General features: G+C 49.0%; 1 long non-coding RNA gene across 2 annotated transcripts; it reads right to left on the bottom strand.

Moving 5' to 3' along the window:
* Positions 1-6,341: 6,341 nt before the first annotated feature.
* Positions 6,342-17,087, bottom strand: LOC131899605 (uncharacterized). 2 transcript variants are annotated; one of them, XR_009376106.1, is made up of 3 exons: positions 16,983-17,087; positions 13,315-13,417; positions 6,342-7,104 (listed from the first exon to the last, which is right to left on the bottom strand). It is a non-coding gene; the product is annotated as an uncharacterized LOC131899605 (long non-coding RNA). The 2 variants fall into 2 exon arrangements; XR_009376105.1 differs by lacking the exon at positions 16,983-17,087 and adding an exon at positions 16,644-16,768.
* Between the last annotated feature and the right edge of the window lie 4,438 nt (positions 17,088-21,525).

Below are 21,525 nucleotides of genomic sequence, written 5' to 3' on the forward strand. Positions count from 1 at the left end.
AGGACCCCGGGTGGCTGTGTTCCAGCCAGATGGGGCCTCGGGGGTCCCAGAGGGTGGCCAAATTTGAGAGTTTAAGTCACAGTTGCTGACGGCTGTCTTCGAGCCAGCCTGCGCTTGGCAAGACGTGGCCCAGTAGCACCCCTCTGAGCAGTTAAGCACCAGGCAGTTGTGGCTGTTTTCTCACAAGCTGGGTCCTTGAGGACCTCGGGTGGCTGTCATCCTGCCAGCCTGGACCTTGGGGGTCGTGGTCAGCTGGCCCCAGTTTGAACAGTTACCTATCCTGCAAGGGAGGCTGTCTTCTTGCCACCAAGGGCCTTGAGAACCACAAGTGGCCTCTTCCTGCCAGTCAGAGCCTTGGGAATCCCAAAGACTAGCCAGTGACTGAGCAGTTAAGCATCATGCATGGATGGCTGGAATTCCACCAGCAGGGGTCCTCAGAGTTCAGGAAAGCTAGCCTCTGTCTGAGGGTGGGGAGGAGGGCTGGTGGCTATCTTCCTGACAGCTGGAACCCTAGGAGTCTAGGGGGGTGGCCTGTCTGAGTAGTTAAGGATCAGGCCGGGGTGGATGTCTTCCTGCCTGCCTGGACTTTGGGAGTCCCTGCAGGCTAGCACCTGTATGATCTGTTAAGCATCAGGCAGGGCTGGTTCTCTTCCCATCAGGTGCAGCCTTGAGGACCCTGGTGGGGCATCATCCCACCAGCCAGGGCCTTGAGGACTCCGAGTGGCTGTCTTCCTGACAGCCGGAGGAATGGGGGTATCAGACCCTGTCTAAACAGTGAAGCATCAGGCAGGGTCGCTGTAGTCCTGCCAGCAGGAGCTTTGGGGACCCCTGGTGACTCTGTTCCCAGTAAGCAGGGCCTTGAGGACCCCGGGTGGCTCTGTTCCCACCAGCTGGGAACTTGGTGGTCCCAGCGGACTATGCCCCCTCCTGAGTAGTTAAGCTTCAGGCAGGGGTGGCTCTCTTCCTTCCAGCTGGGGTCTTCAGGGTTCCTGCCTGCTATCCCCGGTGTGAGCAGCTAAACATCATCCATGGATCGCTGTCTTCCTGCCAGCTGGTGCCTTGTGACAGGGGTGGGAGGGGGGGTTTCTCATCCTAACAGCCAGGGCCTTCAGAAAGCACAGTGGCTCTCTTCCCACCAGTCAGGACCTTGGTGGACCCTGCTGGCTTGTCCCCATCTGAGGAGTTAAGGATCAGGTGGGAGTGGCTATGTCCTCCCAACAGGAGCCTTGAGGACACCAAGTGACTCTCATGTGACCAGCCAGGACCTTGAGGACCCTGGGTAGCTGTCATCTCGCCAGCAGGGCCATGGAGATCCTTGTCGGCTGGCCCCAGTCTGAGCATTTAAACATCATGCAGGGCTGGCTGTCTTCAGACCAGCCAGACCCTTGAGGACCCTGGGTGGCTGTCTTAGCGACAGGTGGGGACCTGTTTGACCAGGCCAGCTAGCACCCTTCTGAGCACAGAGGCATGAGGTGGGCATGGCTGTCTTCAGGCAACTGGACCCTTGAGGATCATAGGAGGCTGTCATCCTACAAGGCAGGGCTTTGAGGACCCTAGGTGGCTCTCTTCCTAACAGCAGGGGCCTTGGGGTTCCTGGCCAGCTTGCCTGCTTCTGAATAGTTAAGATTCTGAAAGGGTTGACTGTCTTCCAGCCAGCTGGAGCCTTGAGGAACCCTGGTGGCTGTCATCCCACACACTGGGTCCTTGAACATCCTGGGTGGGTGCCCCCCCCCCCACCAGCCAGGGCCTTGAAGACCCTAAGTTGCTGTCATCCAGCCAGCAGGGCGATGGGGATCCCAGTCAACTGGCCCCAGTCTGAGCACTGAAACATCATTCAGGGCTGGGTGTCTTCACATCAGCCAGAGCCTTGAGGACCCTGGGTGGCTGTCTTCCCAGCAGGAGGGACCTGTGAGTCCAGGCCGGCTAGCACCTATCTGAGCAGTTAAGCATCAGAGGCAGTGGTGGCTGTCTTCCCACCAGCAAGAGCCTTGAGGTGGGTGTCTGTCATCCCACCAGCAGGGGCATGGGGATGCTGGTCGCCTGGCCTCCATTTGAGCATTTAATCATCATGCAGGGCTGGCTATTTTCCCACCAGCCAAAGCCCTGAAGACCCTGCGTGGTTGTCTGCCCATCAGGAGGGCCATAGGAATCTCGGTCACCTGGCCCCCTTCTCAGCATTTAAACATCATCCACGGTTGCCTGTCTTCCCACCAGTCAGAGTCTTGAGGACCCTGGGTGGCTGTCTTCCTGCCAGGCAGGGAACTGGGAGTCCAGGACTTCTAGCACCCTTCTGAGCAAGTAAATATTAGGTGTGCATGACTGTCTGCAGGTAAGCTGGACCCTTGAGGATACCGGGTGGCTGTCATTCCACCAGCCAGGGCCTTGAGGACCCTAAGTGTCTGTCATTCCATCAGCGAGTGCCTTGGTGTTCCCAGCCAGCTGGCCCTTGTCTGAGCAGTTAAGCATCAGGTGGAGATGACAGTCATCCTACCGGCCAGGTCCGTGAAGACCCGGGGTGGCTGTCATCTCACCACCCAGGGCCTTAATGACCCCAGGTGGCTCACTTCTCACCAGCCAGGGCCTTGAGGTTCCGGAACTGTTAGAAACCCTCTGTGCAATTAAGCATCAGGCAAGGGTGGCTGTCTCAAGGATACCCGGAGCCTTGAGGACCCCGGGTGGCTATCTTCCAGCCTGATGGGCCCTTGAGGGTCCCGGAAGGTGGCCAAGTCTGAGAGGTTAAGCCTCAGGTTGAGGTGGCCGACATTCAGCAAGACTGGGGCTTGGAAGTTCCCGCCGGCTAGCAACTGAGCATTTATTCATCAGACAGGTGTGGCTGTCTTCCCACTAGCAATAGCCATGAGGACCCCGCTTGGCTGTCTCCCTGCCACCCGGAGATATGGGCGTCTGCGACCCTTTCTGAAGAGTTAAGCATAGGGCAGGGTAGCTGTGTTCCCACCAGCCAGAGACTTTAGGGCCCTGGGATACTTTCGTTCCAGCTAGGGACTTGAAGACCCCTCCCAGACATGGCCTTGAGGAACCCGAGTAGGCTGTCTTCCCGACAATGGGAGACATGGGGTTTCTGGCACCTGTCTGAGCAGTTAAGCATCAGGCAGGGTAGCTGTTTTCCTGCCAAGCGGAGCCTTGAGGACCCCTGGATATTCTCATCCTCCAATCAGGGCTTTGAAGACCCCGGATGACTGACATGTTGCCGGACAGTTCCTTGAGGAACCTGGGTGGCTGTCTTCCGGCCACCCAGAGATATGGGGGTTCTGGCACCTGTCTGAGTAGTTAAGCATCAGGCATGGTATTTGTCTTCCCACCAGCAAATGAATCTGGGAGAAGTTGGAGTAGTGTAAAAACATGATAACAATATATTGTAGTGGAGAAATTTTAAATCAGCACAAAGAGGAAAAACAAACAAATGAATCCTAAAACCTACTGCAGCAATATACAATGACAAACAAAACTAAACAAGTCATGAGAAGACAACAAACAAACAAACAGTTAGAAGACAGTGAGGTCCTGAGGACTAGAGGGAGCCCACTACTGCCACTTCCCAGACCAGGACACTTTCCAGCTGCATTCTGAGTATTATCCTTACATGCACAGATGAGCTTGGTTTGCAGCAGAGGGAGACTAGTACAGAAATGCAGAACCGGGGAAATTGTTGAGAATGACTGACTGTGGGGGGCTCATCTCCAACGAATATATCTACAGCACAACCCCTATACCAAAGGCTTAGGGAATATTTTGAAAGATGGGGCAGAAAGATTGTAAGAGCCAGAGGATCAGGACGTCTGAGATGAAAAGGTGTCTTCTATATTGATGGGGAAACTATGGTCACCTAAACAAGGCCTACACAATGACAGTATCAGTTTGCATACCAATGTGGATGGTGAAAATCTCACCAGGCCCTATACCTGAAAAAATCACATGCACACGTACGCATGCCAACACATGCATGTGTGTGTGTACCACAAACAAATGCAAATACAAAGAGATAGTGCATCAGTCAATAATATTCCTCCTTGTTAGGATGCGTTTTAAATTGTCTCCCTCTCTGTGATTTTCACTCAGCAGAGACCACTAAAAGGGGAGATGCAATTTGCAATGGCAGTGTAAGTGTGTGGAACCAGATTAGGGGTGTGCATTACCCCAGTGAAATGTGTGTTTTATAATGTATTAAATACATATATAACTTCTAATAGTTTTACTTTTGATTGTATATTACTTCATGAAGTTTTAGGATTGTTTCATTTGTTTCTTTGTCTTGATAGAGACTGAACTCACAGGCTTCTGCATCCCAGGAAAACTCTCCAAAATTGATGTATATCTCTAGCTAGAACGTTTTTCTTCTTTTGCACTCCTAATCTTCTGACTAAAATTCTAGTACACACCATATACTGTCCTTGTTTATCCTCCAACACTTATTGAAGGGAAAGGGGCCAGTGTTTTCAATTGGCCAGTAAACATTTGCATATTGGATATATGTAGCAGGTGTTGTTGTTTCCATAATCCATATTCTATGTCCCACAGTTAACATAGAGGCCAGGCCCCTGAATGTTTTTCTTCCTTGTGTTTTTCTTTTCTTTCTTTCTCTCTTTTCTTTCTTTCTTTCTTTCTTTCTTTCTTTCTTTCTTTCTTTCTTTCTTTCTTTCTTTCTTTCTTTCTTTCTTTTTCTGGAGAGAGGGTATCTCTTTTTAACAGCCCTGACTGTCTTGGAACTCACTCTATAGACCAGGCTAGCCTGGAACTTGGAGATCTAATGTGATAAATCTATGGGAGTCTGGTTAAGGAGTATTAGGGAAATGTATTAGGGTGAATTGAGGAAATACACTCACAAATAGAGAACAGAGTAGACAGCTGAAGTCATCCTCTGATCTGAACGGGAATGAATCCACCTGGCAGTTTGATCAGACCAGGCAGCAGGCAGCAGGGAGAAGGGGCTCGTGACCCTTCTCCCTTTCCTTTTAAAAGGTCACCTACAACAAGAAGCACCACCTCCTTCAGGCCCTATGGGCCAAGGTAAATACCACTACAGAGTAAATACCACTACAGAGATCCACCTGTCTCTGCCTCCCAAGTGGTGGGGTTAAAGGCATGTGCCACTACTGCCTGACTCAGGCCCCCCGAGGGTTTTTTTAATTTAATTTATTTTTTTTATTAAGAAAAAAATTTTATTCATTTTACATACCAAAGATCCCCCTCTTCCCTCCTCCCACCGTCCCAGCCTCCCCCTCCCAACCCACCCTCCATTCCCTCCTACAAGAAGGCAAGGCCTCCCACTGTGAAGTACATTTAGTAGAGGCAGGCCAAGCCCCTCCCCCGGCCCCAACACTGTGTGGTGTCCCATCATAGAAGTGGCCCCCTGGGTTATTTTACAAGTGGTTTTGATGGTAGTTTAAATCAAACAAAAGAAAATGTTGCCATGTCGCCCAGAGATTGTCCTTTTGGGTCTTTGTCCTATTGAAAACTTCTGTACACACACAACTTTTCATTCCATTGTTTATGGCAGCTTTCTTTGTAGCAGCTAGCCAAAACCTGGAAACCAAAGTGCCCAACAGATGAGTGAAAGAAAGAACTGACAGCACACCCAGACCATGGTATGGCACACAGCAAGGAAAAGGAGTAGCAGGGGAGAGTCCATCTTTGTTTTTTTTTCTTGTTGTTGTTGTTGTTGTTGTTGTTGTTGTGTGGAGCTGGGGATTCAAAGCTAGAGCCCCACACATGCTGGGCAAGCACTTTGCCCAAAGCTACATTCCCAAAGAATTGAGTTTTGATATAAGCAATCAAGCATGTAGAATGAAGGGCATGGTGGTGAGTGGAAAAGGCCAGCCCCAACATTTTTATATTCTTGAAATGATTGTGGAAATAGTGAACAATGCAGTGTCTGTCCCAGTTTAAGCATGCTGCTGCTGGGCGTCATCATAAGAACTAGCATGAGTAAGATATTTCTGAAGGAACAGAGAGGAAAGTGGATTGCAGTGGTAATTGCATGAATTTACACTTATGATGCAGTGACAGAGAGGTCTGCACACCCAGTGTACCAGTGTGAGTGCCCTGCTTTTGATATATTATACTTGTGTAACATATTAGGGGGACTAATTAGATGAAGAATGCTCTATATGTTCTGATTCTTCTCTATATAATGGTTTTGAAACACAAATTTCACGTAAACACACACACACGCACACGCACACGCACACACGCACACACACACACCCCTCCACCACACCTAGTGCTCCTTCTGGGCTCCAGTCAATAAAATGGAATGGAAGCAGATTAGAAAAGAGCAAGCCAGAAACTCTACATCGATGTTCTAACTTTATTGGCAACAAAGTAAAGGAGGAAAAGCCGAGACCGGAGGAGGGGAAATTGGTAGATGGCCCCATGGGAACAACAGCATGGGGAGTACAGAACCATCGCTATCTGGTTGCCCTAGCCAAGGAGCATCTGTTCCCAGAATGCCCCAGAGGGGATGCCAAAACCACTAAGAAAACGACTGTTACATTTCTGGAATAGGTTTGAAACTCGCCATCTGAAGATATTATTGTCACCAGGCTGGACACTTTTACTCCTTCTGACCGTGCTCCCAAAAAGATTTCACCCTAGGGTTTGGTGTTGTTGACATTCATGATCCTGTAGGTTCTGATCTTCTTCACATGAGGATAACAATGCCAGAGTTATTCTGTCCATTCGTGGAGAAGCCTTTGAAACGACTTTTTGCTTTTCTGCTGCCAATGCGTCTTGTTCTTTTCTCTGTTTTGTATTTCTTGCACAAGAGTGGGCTGGGTGGTATCAGGGTTGAGTGACAAGTTACCGAGGTCTAGTATCAGATTTTCACAGGAGGGTGAATGAGAGGCTGCTTCTGTCGTGGTCCCCGTCCCCATGGAGACGCCAGACATGTTCCCCACATCCTTCTGACAGTAGCAGCATTCACATGTGAACATCTCCTGATCTGCATCTCGAGGGGAAGAGGGTCTTCTTTTTCTCTCAGTTTGGTGAGGTAAGAGAAACCTAACACGTTTCTTTTTCTTGATTTCAGCTAGTTTTGTTTTCTTTTGGGGTGATTTTGAACTCTCCCAATGCTGATCTTCTTCCATCCTTTCCAAGAAAGAGAGCACACATTAGAAACACAAAGGGTCTATTGAAAACAGCTCATGCTGTCCACATGCCTGGAGCACCTACCAACATGCGCAGAGACACATCTCAGAAGGAGACCCTGATGGTTTCAGCAAAGGAAATCTTAGCTTCTAACTGGTTTGTGCAGCCGTTTTCCGTCTGTTTTGTTTATGGGTACCCACATATCAACGAGCAAATGGTGAGCTCTTTGCATTTGAAATACTGGTTTTAGCCCGGTTTTCCTTGTACTTGATTATGTGTGCCACAAGGAACCCCAGGACAGAATTCCTTCAAGGGGAGCCCACAGATCACTACTTCTTAGTGTTAAATGCTGGTTTCTTTAGAAGCGATTCTTCACAAATAGCCTCTTCTTAAAGCTCTTACTTAAAGCTCTCCTTAAAGCTCTTACTCCCTCCACATAAATGTGATTTGAGGCAGTCTCCTCTCAGAGGACGTCTTTGAGGTTTGAGGCTCTACAAATACGGTAGCTCCTAACACTGGTACTTAGGCCTTATGAACAGTGATACGGTTGCAGTCTCACTTGCTTGGGCAGGAGAACAGGACCAATCAAAGAGACTTCCCCTAATCCAACTGCAAAGGAGCCTCTGGCCATCAGCCACTGCCACATTAACCAGAGAGGGATAAACGTGCAGCGGGATTCCTGGGCACAGTATGTGCTCTATGTAACCTGCAGCTCAGGCCATACTTGGTTTACTCGCACCCCTTGCTGAGACAAATAGAATACCAGAGAACAGCAAAATGAACCCAAGGAGAAAACCACTGGACACAGATTGAGGTTGGTCTGTGATGGGCCACGTCTTCTTTTAGTAGCACGGGTCAGATCCTGGAGAGCACAGAATGCCATGCTAACAGCAGCAACAAAGGCACAGGCCATCTTTCACGTGCCGGGAGCCTGTCCTTGCACCTAGTAGCTACAATGATTCTTGGGACAGAACCAGGGGCCAGAGGTCAGGTGTGGGGGTGTGAGTGTGGGCAGAGTGGGGTGATTTCAACGGATGCATGCACTATAAGAGTTTAGATAACTGTAATTCCTAGCTATGGCTGCATTTGTGGGGGGAAGGTTTGGGATCCAGGCATGAAAGGGTTGATGCATGGGAGAAAAGCTCACTGTTTTAGCAGAGGAAAATTTGGTTCCTGGCAAGATCTTTACCTCTCTGAACTCATTTGCCTCCCGCATTAAAGGGTATTACAACCTACCACTCCCAGGTATAGTTCCTAAGAGTGATAGCACAGGGGTTATGCACTAAAGGAGTTTATTGGGAATGACAGCAGTTTCCCTTTGAAACCGGGGAAATAACTGGACTAGCATATGAAGATTTGTGGTCAAAGATGCTTATGCTACCTCCCCCGACACACACATATGCATAGAGGGAAAAAAATGAAAGCAAAGGCCACCATGCAGGACTTGGTTGAATGAGTTAGGCAGGCTTTGCACCAGGATATGGAAATCAGTGTGACCATTATGGAGATAGTTATGGGGGTGTCTCAAAACATTTCAAATAGAACTTCCACATAGTCTAGCCATCACGCTCATGGCTATAATGCAAAGGAATCAACAGTGTCTTACGACAGTGATAGCTGAGTATCCATACTACTAACGGAAGCCACATAGTGGATTCAGCCTAAGTGCCACTCAGTGGATGAATTGATACGGGAAATGTGGTACCCATACAAAGGTAGTTTCACTTGGCTGCAAAAAGGATGAAAATATAGTGTCTAAGGGAGGACGATGGATCTTGTGTGAAATAAACCAGATTTGGAAAGACAAATATCACGTTTCCTCTCATGTGAAAGCCATAAAAATCCAAAGTAACCTAAAAGCCAATAAAAAGGCACATAAAATTAAATGAAGGAACACTGGGGCTATAGGAGGGGATTGGGAAAAGGGGAGGAGAAGGGATAACAAGGAGTAGTAACAGGGGTGAAGACAGCCAGATTCTACTACGGCGTATACAGAACTATCCTAACTAAAGCCTCCCTTTGTATGGTTAATATACACGAATATAAACTGAAAAGGACAAAGCCGCTTTGGATGGGTGGCTGGGAACTGTGCCCTCCAAGTGTGCTTTCGAGTTACCAAATGTAGCAAGTGATGTTTGACTCCTGAATAAAACAGATCAGAACAACAAGCTTTATCTCCTTTGACTCCCAGTACCTAGCACATGCTGCTGTGTGAGTCCTTGGGAGACTTTTCCCACACATCCGGTGCCCCCACCCAGTCCAGCAAAGCATTAGGTGTCCACTCACAGGGTGACCAGCTTTTCCAGATTCCACCCCAAGTCTTTCCTTACATCCAACAATATTCACCATCTCCGCTTCTATAGTTAGCTGCCTTCCCACCAAGTCAATGTCTTTCCCTGCCTGGCACAGTGTTTGCGTGCCTTGTCACAGACTCTGAAACTCTCCTGGCTCTCCTGTACTTATTCCTCCTGTTCTTACTATTCGTCCAGACACCTTTACACCCTGATCCCTCCCTGTCTTGATCTATCTGCTCAGGTAGGAAGTTCTCAGTAAGGCTGCGCCTGAACACTTCATTTAAAAGTGCAAGCTGGGCCAGAGCTGGGCGCGGTGGTGCACAACTCTCAGCACTCTGGAGGCAGAGGCAGGTGGAACTCTGAGTTCCAGCCTAGTCTGGTGTACAGAGTGAGATCCAGGACAGTCAGGGCTATGTAGACAACGTACCCTATCTCAAAAACAAAAGAAAGCAAAACCACAGCTACAAAAGTATTTGTCCTGGCATGCTAACCCGAAGGGGGTAATACTCACACACATACCTTGTCTGTAATCAACAGCTCTCAAGTTAGACTTAGGACTCACTCAAAAGAGAGAAATCACGCCAGCTCCCTGAAAGCTAGGCAAGTCTCCACAGCCTGGTGCGGTCATGAATCTTGAAGGAGATTCCACAACTGCCGTTTTACTAAAGCAGCATAACCCCCGACTACATTCTAAGTATTTCCCCTCATACCCACAGACAAGTGTGGTCCTCAACCCTCACTAAGGAAACATCACTTTGTGACAGACAGAGGTCAATACAGAAAACCACAACCAATCAAAATGCAGAGATGTAAAGCCAGGTCCCAACAGATTCATCTACAAACAAAATCCTGCAGCTAAGGCTCAGGGATCATTGTGGAAGAGGGCGCAGAAAGATTGTAAGAGCCAGAGGACCAGGGAGATTGCTGTGAGACTAGGCTTTGCCTCCTGGGAATGTCAGAAGCTACGCACATATAAAACCCCACCGACATGGCCGCATAAACCTGAGCTGAATACAGATGACCCCAAAAGCCATGCTGACGTAGACAGAGTCGGGGTGGGGGCGGCAGGTGGGGATCCTGAAGTCTTAAAGAACTACAGGCAACTATGCTGAGACCAGAGAGTCATGGCCTTCCCAGAGAAGGTCCTCACCAACAGGTTATCTAATACCATATGCTCAGCCTTGAAAATATATACCTAAACGTAACGTATTGCAGACTGAGCAGGCTGTCTTTATGCATTTAGGAATACGCATACATATATGAATACAACAATGATTCAGGAAAAAGAGACAATGAATTTGAAAAAGAACAAAGGAGGTTTTGGAAGGAAACAAGGGGACAGGAAGTGATGCAATTTTAATCTAAAAAAATTCTTTTTAAGTGCATGCCCAACAACCACCACTGGCAACACCCACCCCAACCACCCTCCCATCCCCCATCCCTGCTCTGCTTTCCTAACAGCAAAACTCTGCTTTCTACTGCACTACACAGCATGGCATGTTGATTCAGTAAGTTCAATGTTGATTTCTGTAGACCACAGTACCACATAAACTCCACAAGGGCTGACATTTTCAACGGTGCCCTGGATCATGTCCAGCTCTTAGGTCACTTCCTGCCACATGTCCAGCTCTTGACCCACTTCCTGCCACATAGAAGGCCCTCGGTAAATGTACCTGGAGTAAAAGAAGTACCTGGCATGGAGAAAGCCTCCGTAAATTACAGCCTTTGTTACTATTGCCCTCCCTCCCTGTTGGGTGAAGCTGGAGAGCAAGCAGAGAATCAGGGAAGGAACAGTGCAGTCTGATGAGCCACAGAGGGAGAGCAGGGCTTTAATGGGTCACCACGGGCCACACAGTTTGTGCAGACAAGAGTCCTGGAAGTTATTCTCCATTGAGCAGGCGTCTCTCACTCTAAAGAGAGGTACACCGTAAGTAGTCACCATCCATATCACACTCTTGGAAAGGACTTGGAGAGAAGCCGTGACTAGAAAGCGGGAGCCGAGTTCCCTTGTCTCTTCCCCCAGAGCACCTGGTCAAGTCTCAGGCTCACCTTCTAGGTGCTTGAAATTCCCAGTTGCCCAGTGTTCTGTTATACATACCAGCACCAGAGCCAATACCCCGTGAAACTGCAACTGCGTCTCTCCTGACTACTGAGGAACAATGGAGAGCAATGCCCAAGACTGCTACGTCCAGACACATCCACACTATAATATTATAGTCCCTGCAGATAAAGGAAATGACAGTTTAGCCGGAAACAGAGGCAAGCCCGAGGGAACAGAGCCAGTCACAAGGATGGCACGAGGGAACAGAGTCAGTCACAAGGATGGCATTGACTGGAGCCATGGTTGGAATAGCTCTGGAGCCTGTGAAATTACCATCCCAGGTTTCAGATGGAAACATCGACATTCATGAGGGGAAATGTGTGTATCACAGTGAAGGGTCAGTGGGGGACAGTTAATAGACTTGAATAACTTGAAAAAGAACATCACAAATGGGGCTTAAGAGTAGAATCTGTTCCTGAGTGGGGCGGTGGTGGCACACGCCTTTAATCTCAGCACTCGGGAGGCAGAGGCAGGCGGATCTCTGTGAGTTGAAGGCCAGCCTGGTCTACAGAGCGAGTTCCAGGACAGCCAAGGCTACATAGAGAAACCCTGTCTCAAAAAAACGAAAAGAAAAAAAAGGGAGAGAATTAAACTTTTTCCTTCGTTTGAAAATAGATTGTTTTCTCACAAAATCAATCCTGATTATGGTTTCTTCCCCTCATTCTACTCCTCCCAGTTCCTCCCCACCTCCCTTCTCCTCTACATCCACTCCTTTTCTGTCTCTCATTAGACAAGAACAGGCTGCTAAGAGACAATATGGAAATATAACAAATAAAATACAGCACGGTAAAACAAACACCATCACATCAATGAACAGCGTCGAAAACAGACTTGGAACACTTACCCGTATCCCACAAACGGTGGCTCCGGGGAACTCAGTGTGTTCAGACGCCTGATGTAAAATGAAAACAAGCCGTTCCAACTGAAGGCACAGAAAGAAGATGGAGCCACACCCAAAGTCACTCGCTGGTACCACAAGGCCAGCAGTGGGAGTGTGTGAAGGCATGCAGGGAGGAGAGCTGGGGAAGATATCTGAGATGTAAGCAGGTGGGGACCAACTGGGATCCACCATCACTGTACCACCCACAGATGGTGTCAACAGTACTCTTCCCTTCTTGTTCTCACTGAAGACACAGCCACTGGGCTTTGTGTGCATGCTTTCTAGAGCAGGTGTCTCATTTCCACTGCTGGACTTGAACTGACTACCTAGTGAAGGACTAATGTGAATGATCTTGAGCTCCTGATCCTCCTGCCTCAACCTGCTCAAGCCTGGGATTGCAGGTGTGCACCCCCATGCAGGGCTTTACGCCATGCTTGTGTGCCCCGTGTGAGAGGCAAGCATCCTAACCACAGGGCTACATCTACGGCCCTCCTTGGATATTTTCTAGGGAAATTTGTCTTGTAGAATGAAGTATAAAAAGCATGCACGTCCACTTCAGAAAACTATGGTCCATAAGAGGTTCCGAGAACGCTAGTACCGGAAACATGAGCTTAAAGAAGGACTTGTATTATTTATGAATGGAGGCAGTCATGAAGGCAGACGGTGTGGGAAATGACAGATAGCAAGGGCAATCCCCTCCAATGAATGGCTCTCATAATGCACCTTTGTGGGAGGAATAACACGGATCAGGGTGTGAACTGTTCTGAGCCCTTCCTATGTCTTCCCTTACTCATGGCAATGTGACCCGTGAAAGACTCACAAACGGTCTCTTAATTCTCTCCCGTGTGTTAGTTCTCTGCCTCTGTGATCAAGGAACATGCCCCAGTGACAGAGACAGCGCTGTCTCTGCTTCTGCCTTCATCCTGACAGATTACCTGGCAGAATGGGTTGACAAAGCATTTGAGTTCGCAGATGAAAACGTTGACCTCATGACATGCTGGGTCTTCTGGAATGACTCAGGAGAACTGAGAAGGCTGTCTGGCAGTGGGGAAAACACCAAAGGAAAGAAGAGCCTCAGCCTCAGCTCCCCAAAAGTCTACCCTGGGAGCACTCTGAGCAACCGGAAAAATGGCACAGCCAATGGGACAGGAGGTGGAAAACGCAAATGAAGATGCCCACAGACATATCCCGAGGAATGGGCCTGAAGACCATTGCTTCCTGAGGGCTGCCAGCTCGGGGTTCACATTGTTGTGTCTATGTCCCAGCTAGACCACTTGTGAGCTTGTGTCTGTGTCCCACTCCACCACTTGTGAGCTTGTGTCTGTGTCCCAGCTCCAGCATTTGTGAGCTTGTGTCTGTGTCCCAGCTCCAGCATTTGTAATACATGCTGTGTTGTTTTCTCTCAGCCTTCCAATGTGCTGCTTAACACAGCTCAAGCCCAGAGTGTTAAGTAACTCCCACAAGAGGGGTGTGTGGGGGTGGGTGTGGCATGATGGGAGAGCATCTTAAAACTATGTCTGTTGAAATGCAGAGCCTTTATTTACCCTGGGAGACTGTCAGTAATCACCCTACCCAGAACTGTTCATCTTTTTTCATTCACACTGACAGGCATCTTTGCTCCTTGTCCCACTTTTCTCTTCTACACTCTTCAAGCCTTCTCAGTATCTAATTTAGGAGCCCTCCCACCACATAAGGGATGCTATGTGTGTGACCTTGCCCTACACCTGGCATGGACTGAACCAGAATTCTCTGCTGAGTATCAATACGAGTCCTTTAAAAATCCTGTCCCCATGCAACCATCAACTGGAAACCCAGAGCTCCTGCAAGTCTGTACACAACACCCTATGGTAGGGGTTGATCAAATGCCCAAAGTGGCCATGCACCAGATAATTTTCCCATTTGAGCAGGGCAGCTGCTGGACTTTGTTTAAAATACTGCTCGTCTGGATGCAGAGACACACAGCCAAGCAAGTATACATAGAAGGACCGCAAATTGGAGATCTGCATCAGGTTTCTCCCCTGGGAGCTCAGAAAACTCCCTCAGAAGAGCGAGCGGGGGGGGGGGGGGAGATCTGTGGGAGCCAAGAGTCTGTCAAGGACACTAGGAGAACAAGACCCACAGAATCTACTGAGCATGGCTCTTGGGAGCTCACAGAGACTGAAGAAACATTCACAGAGCCCGCATGGTTCTGTACTAGGTCCTCTACATGAATGTTATGGTTGTGAGCTCGGTGTTCTTATGGAATGCCTAACAGTGTGAGTGGGCATATCTCTGATTCTTTTGCCAGCCCGTGGGACACTTTTCTCCTACTGTTTTTCCTTGTCCAGCCCTGATGAGCGGGTTTGTGCCTAGTCTTATTATAAACTGTTAGGCTGTGTTCTGTTGCTATCTCCAGGAGCCTGCTCTTTTCTGAAGGGAAACAGGAAGAAAGGATCTGGGGGAGAGGGCAGGTGTGGGAGGGTACAGGGAGGAGTGGATGGGAGGGTGACTGCTCTGCTGTGGTCAGGATTTATTCTATGAGAGAAGAGTAAAAAAAGACTAAAGAAAAAACTCTGTGTGTGTGTGTGTGTGTGTGTGTGTGTGTGTGTGTGTGTACTGCTGGCCAACCCTTTGTAACTTTCTTATTTTCCCATCTTATTGTCTTCATCACTAATGACTGGGCAATGAAGCCAAGGAAAGCTGGGAACACCTGATTGTTTGGACATGTCACTCAGGTCACTCAGATTTCTAGTCACATTGCAGTTCCAGTGGTCACCACCATGCAGGAGTCTGGTTATCCACGGTGTGGCACTCACTAGATATTCTGGACAAGCTTGGTTAAACAATAGCCAGTGCAGGAATGCAAACGCTTGCTTCATAAATCCTCTGATAACACCTTAAGCATTCCAGGACAAGGGCTGTCTGATTGCTTACATCCAGGGAAATATGCCTTACCCAACCCAATTGGTTTCCATCAATGCTCTGCCAATCAGCCACCAAAGCTGTGGCTTCAAGGGACTGAAATGTCGTATGCAATCGAATCCAAGCTTCAGAAGGCCATGCAGTGTTGGCCATATGCCCTGCCTTGGGGGTTAACAGACCCCAAGCCAGATGTCCCTAGTGCTGCTCTCGGTACAGGAGGTCCTGAAGGAGCTGCCGGGTCCAGGCTCACTTCAGTTGCTGTGGGAGTTTAGTACTTCGACACGTGGGTAACCAGACCCCTGTACCCTTGCTGCCCAGCAGCTGACACAGTCAGGTGCTGCTGGAGAGGCTGCCCCAGTGCCCTCTGTGCTCTCATTCAGCCTCCTCCAGCAGCCCACTCCCAAGACAAAGCTCTCTCTCTCTCTCTCTCTCTCTCTCTCTCTCTCTCTCTCTCTCTCTCTCTCTCTCTCTCTCTCTCTGTCTGTCTAGGTCCGGTCACCTGTTGCTTCCAAGGTCCAACAGAAGCACGAAAGAGGTGCTGGCACAACTTCCGGGAGGGTCATGAGGGCATTCCCTTCTCCTGACTGTGCACACAAGCTCTTGAGTCATTTACCTCAACGCTACTGTAGTGACCCTCGTTAGCATTCAATAATCACTTAGTACTACGACACAGAAGACTTCATATCATCCAAAACTCAAGATACGGGATACATCATATTTTAATTAGCCCTATCATCAGACATCTAAGACATTTCCAACCCTGACTGTTACAGAGTCCTCAACAAACATCATTTTATACACACCTTCCTCTACATCCTAAGTGGTTTCTTTGGTATATAATTGTGGCAGACCTGTTCATCTTCAATGGGCATGTATTGTTTTTTGTTGTTGTTGTTGTTGTTTACATTTATTTTATTTTATTTTATTTTTTGAGAGAGAGTCACACTATGTAACTGTGGCTGGCCTGAAACTCACTCTATAGAGCACACCACCCAAGAACTGGCACAGAAGTGCCTGCTTCTGTATCCTGATACTTGGGATGGGCAATCATACCCTGTCAATTCTGGAAAAAAATTGGGGGGTGGGGTTGTTGTAAGCCATGTGGCCCAAAGCCTGAAAATGGAGTCTCTTCTGTCAGTCATTCAAGTCTAATTGGCTCGCGATGGACATACAACCTGTGGAGGTCCAGTTTCTCCAACCAGAAAGGGACCAAAAATATTCTGAAGAGGATTTTAGATCATTAGATCATAGCCATGACCCTAGGAACAGGATACAACCCCTTACTTGAGAAGCCCATTGTGGCTGATAAACAAAGATCATATATATGTGCCCAGTCTGGTGGAAACACCGAATCTCACCTCACCTGATCGTAGCAGATCACCTTTCTCTGTCTCTGGACGGAGTCCACGCTGCCTGGATGTCAAACTCTGCTTCAGTTCTTCCTGCTGCTGGGTGTTGTACAATGGAGAGTCGTTCTAGGGGATACAGAGAGCTGAACTCCCAGAGCTGAAGGCCTACCAGACAGTGCAGAGAAGCTGGGCCCTCCTTGCCAAGGTCTCTTGGGAACTGGAGCCTGGCTGTGTCCAGAGCCTCTCTGGGGAAACAGGATTCTTTCTCAGGAAGATTGGCTCTTTCTCTGAAGGGAGAGGGTAAGCTGGGGAAAGGAGACAGGACTAGGTCGAATTGGTGATCAGCTTCTTACCTTTAGGAGCCGGCTAGATTTCTTTTTCCTTTTCATGTGAAATCAAGTTCCACTCCCTGATTGAGGGCCCCGAGACCATCAGCCCCCACACCACTCCCAGCCCCAGTGGACAGTGTGGCAGCCCTGGAGGAGAGACCTGCCAGAGGCTCTGCGGCCTTGCTGGGACTCATTGTGACCAAAGAAGAGTTTTCAAGGTGCTGAGATTGACCTAACAGTGGAGCGAGGGAAAACTGGTCCTAACACTGTCCTCAGGGTGGTGGTGTAGGGGGAAGTGTCCATGGTTAGGCCTGCCCATTGAAAAGGAGGGAGAACCACTGTGTGACAGGCTGGGATTGCCTTTCCGTTAGAGTCCAAGGAAAGGAGTAATTCAACGCGAACACTTATGTGTTCGTTGAAATGAGTTGAAATTGGATATTTATCAGGGTTTGGAGGTCAGGGTGTCATGTAGCTGAGTCTGGCCTCAAATTCCTTTTCTAACCAGGATGATCTTGAGTTTCTGATCCTCCAGCCTACACATCCCAAATGCCAGGATTGGAGGCCTGTGCCACCACACCCATTTTATGTGAGGCTTGGGATCAAACCAAAGGCTTCCTGCAACATAGGCATCTCTGTCAAATGAAATGCAGCCCCAGCCCCATAAAGGGTTTATAAGAACAGAAATAACGGGTTTCTTCACAGCAGTGGACACATGGACACTATTGTACCCAGCCTATACTCACCTGCTCCACAGTCCTTACTGGTCCCCTCTGCCCTTCTGCTTAGCCCCTTCCTCGACAAAACAGCATCTCTGTAGAGTCAATCATCATCTACAAAGGCAACATTATCGTTCACTAAGTGATGGCGGCAGCGTCATGGTGTTACCATCACCTTTTTGTTCCCATCCCTCTCGTTGAGTCTGTGAAATGGAGGAGACACAGAGGGCTTTGACATGCTGTACCCAGTGAAGGATTTAACAGGTCCTGGAACCCCCATGCAAACCTAGGCATGTTGGTCTTAACTGCTGTGCTGTGTCGCCATCTACTGATGACTGCCAGCTCCACAGCTGCACCTCCGTCTTGGAGATGGTCCTCAGTTTCTAGTGTCCTCCCAGTCCACTCTTACCTGATAGTCCCAGGGATCCTGGACACTCTGTGCACCGACTTGAACTCACCATCGCCAAACACTTGTGAACCTCTGTCTCCTCTAGTCTCGGTAATCTTTGAAAGCCTCCACCATCTACCGGACTGGCCCACTGCCTCACAGTCCTCCACTGCTCCCACTGTCCCTAAGACATCCAGACTGTCTAGACGACCTGCCAATTCCTCTTTCACCCACTCATCGTCCTCTTCCCCTGCTTCACTCATAGCCATGCAGGGAGTGACGCAGCGACACAAAGAGGGTGCCTGCTATACAGAGACCTCTTCTCAGGTGGCCATGTCATTGTTACTAGGACACAGTGTGTAAGCATGTGTGGTGCCTGTGCAGGTGGGAATGGCTATATATTTGTGTGTGTGTGTGTGTGTGTGTGTGTGTGTGTGTGTGTGTGTATGTGTGTGTGTGTGTGTGTATGTATGAATGCATTCTCCAAGAGCCTGGCAGATGCATGTGCACAGTAGTCTGGAATCCCCAGACTGCAGCAGTGTGTGGGAGGTTGAATAAGCTTTATCGCAGTTGGAAATCAGGTGCTGAGAAGCAGCAGCATTACGTGCAGACAGGAAAACCAAATCTAATTTTGCACCTTACACAAAGGTGGTCAAGACTGGGTGAAGGACAAAGGGGAAGAAGGATGTGAAATCTTTATGGAGCACACTGCTGGGGAGGCTCTGCCTTCCTGACCACTGGACTTAAGATAGGACTCTGTCTCAGTGTCAGGAGAGCCTGCTGGTTTCTGGGAATGCATCCATTGCTCGCAGTGTGAAACGTGCAGTGAAGAATCAGCTCCACATCAGCCACATCACGCTTTCCACTTCTCATTGCTCTTCATGAACACGGTGGCAAGGGAATGGGTGAAGAGGGAAGAACAGCACCACCAGATGTGATTTAAATGACCAGAGAAAAACTCTGTGCACGGACACCACATCATCATCGGCCATCATGGTTTGAATCGGCCCCCAGTCCAGATGGGATCTTCAGGCAAATGGAGCTGCACATCTGAGAATTCTCATTCTGCTGGAGTGGCTGGGTGCCTGTTCGACATGCGTTTCTAGGAAGGAGAGAACCATCTGCTGACAGCTTCTGGAGTGCCATTCAGAGACATGAGGAGGCCTCAGCCATTACACCGGTATCCTCTGAATGTACCACCCACTCATGACAGCGAAAATCTCATTTCCAATGATGGACATGCAAAGACTTCTGTGGCAGCTTCACTCACAGTCTGTCATTTTAAACCACTTAGCACACGACGCCTAAAAGTGGGGAGGTAGAGAGAATCAAAAGTAGGGACTGGTACAGATGCTGTACTTACAGTGATGCCCTTTTCCCTGGTCACAGGTAATCCAGAACTCTGTGCCTGTGCCAGCATCCTTCTCCTCCTCGGAGGCCACTGTCTGTCCCAGGGCCTGCGGGTATAACAGGCCCTGAGAAGCCGCTTTGGATTCTGAAGTCAAGAAAGAAAGCATCAGATCCTCACTTGGGCCCACAAGGTAACTAATGACAATGAAGGACGACAGTCTGGCATCCCTTTCCTGTTGGTCTCCTTTCCTTTGTCAGACCCCTGCCTCACCCTGCATACCTACGACAGTCACTCAACGACTGTCTGTCTAAAAGAGCCATTTGTACCTAACCCTGTCCTCACTCCCATCCAGACTGAAGGCCCAAGTGGAGTCGTCGTCCTGAACCTGTAGTCGCCCTGGATTCTAGGAAGAGCAGAGCTCCACAGCAGAGGGACCATTACACTCCCTCGAGACCAGTTATCCATGATGGCAAGGCTACACATCCTGCAGGAGCCAGATCCACGTCCTGGAGGGGTGGCTGTATAACGATTTCTGCAGGTAGTCGTACATAACTGGACCTGGGCAAGACAAGCTCAGCTTGATCTTTTCTCTGGATGTCTTAGTTATTAACATTCCTTGACTGTTTTCCCAAGTTCTTCCTCACTTAAAGCTAAAAGCATATGTCGGGATCAGCAGAATGACCTTGTGGTCACCAATCCTGTTTATCTACCCCTGTGCCCATCTCAGGCTGGATCACCTCTCATCTCTTAAGTGGTCCTGGGCTGGGGAGCTTAGCCTAGAATTTTGAATTAGCTGAGGCAGGAGGGATTTCTCTGAGCTCTGATTACAGCAGGGATGTTTGTATCTCCATGCCTCCCATCACAGAGAGAGGGTAAGGAGGGAAATTAGGTCTCAGGGTCTCAATGAGTCCTGACAGGTGGATCACCACATATAGGAAGCACAGACAAATACCAAAATTGTTCTCTCAAACTCTACATTATTAGACACCATCCGCCCCCGCCCCAACCCAAAGCTCTCTGGACTAGGAAGGCTGGAAGAATGTTTCAAGTGCTTGGAAGAATGTTGTTTTCCAGGCAGGCAAGAGGACATTTCCATTCCTTTTGACTCAAAAACTGTGGCATAGGAGAAAACCAGCGAGGCTGCCCGCAGGCCTTCTCCTCTCTCTGTTCCCCCAGATTCAACCTCCCAGTCTGGTCCCTGGTGCTGCAACAGGACACCAGCTGGAGCCTCCCCCTCTTCCCCTAGAACTCCTATGGATCCCACAGACCATCCCTGCCTAGTCTCCCTCCCCCCACACATGGCTGTATCCAGGCTCCCAACCCAGCAGGCAACCTCTGCTAAACCCTGGGCCATGGCTGTCAGAAAACAAGGTAGCAGGAAAGCTGCCTGCAGATTTCTCCTCTCTCTATGTTCATCCAGATGCAATCCCCAGTCTCTTCCCCAGCTCTGCAGCAGAGCACCCATGACTGCCTTCCCTGCCCCCTGCCTCCATCTACTGGCTTTCCCACAGAGCTTCCCCTTCCAACATCACCCCCCACACTTGTTGCTTTGGTCCAGAAACCAAACTCCAGCAGGCACCCCTGCTAACCCAAGGGCAACTCCTTCCAAGCCAACAAGTAGGCTGAAGGCAGACCCACACCTCTCCTACTGCTCCTGAGATAAATCCCCCAGTCTCACTCCACCACTCTGTAGCACAAAACCTGCTGTGGTCTCCCTTTCCTCTCTGACCCATCCCCAACAGATCATAAGGACCTTCTCCTCCAACCTTCCTTCCCTCAACTCATCCAGTATCCCAGCCTCCAACACCAGCAGGCATTCCCTGTAAACACACCAATTGAGCAGGCCAGGAAAACAGGCAACACATAGCCATAACACACTCTGAAAATCAGAGAGGAAACAGACTCCAAGGAACAAAACATCCACCCAATGAAGACAACACCAGATATCAGCATCTGGAATTGCAAACTTCCCAAATGCAGATGCCTACATGCCAGTGTATAAACACAACCAATAGCACCCAGACAACATGTCACCAATAGAGCCCTGCTGTTCTTCCATACAGGTCCTGAATATTCCAACACAGCTGAAGCACAAGAAAAAGACCTTAAAAC

Source organism: Peromyscus eremicus, chromosome X (genome assembly GCF_949786415.1).
Source record: "Peromyscus eremicus chromosome X, PerEre_H2_v1, whole genome shotgun sequence".
Taxonomy (NCBI): domain Eukaryota; kingdom Metazoa; phylum Chordata; class Mammalia; order Rodentia; family Cricetidae; genus Peromyscus; species Peromyscus eremicus.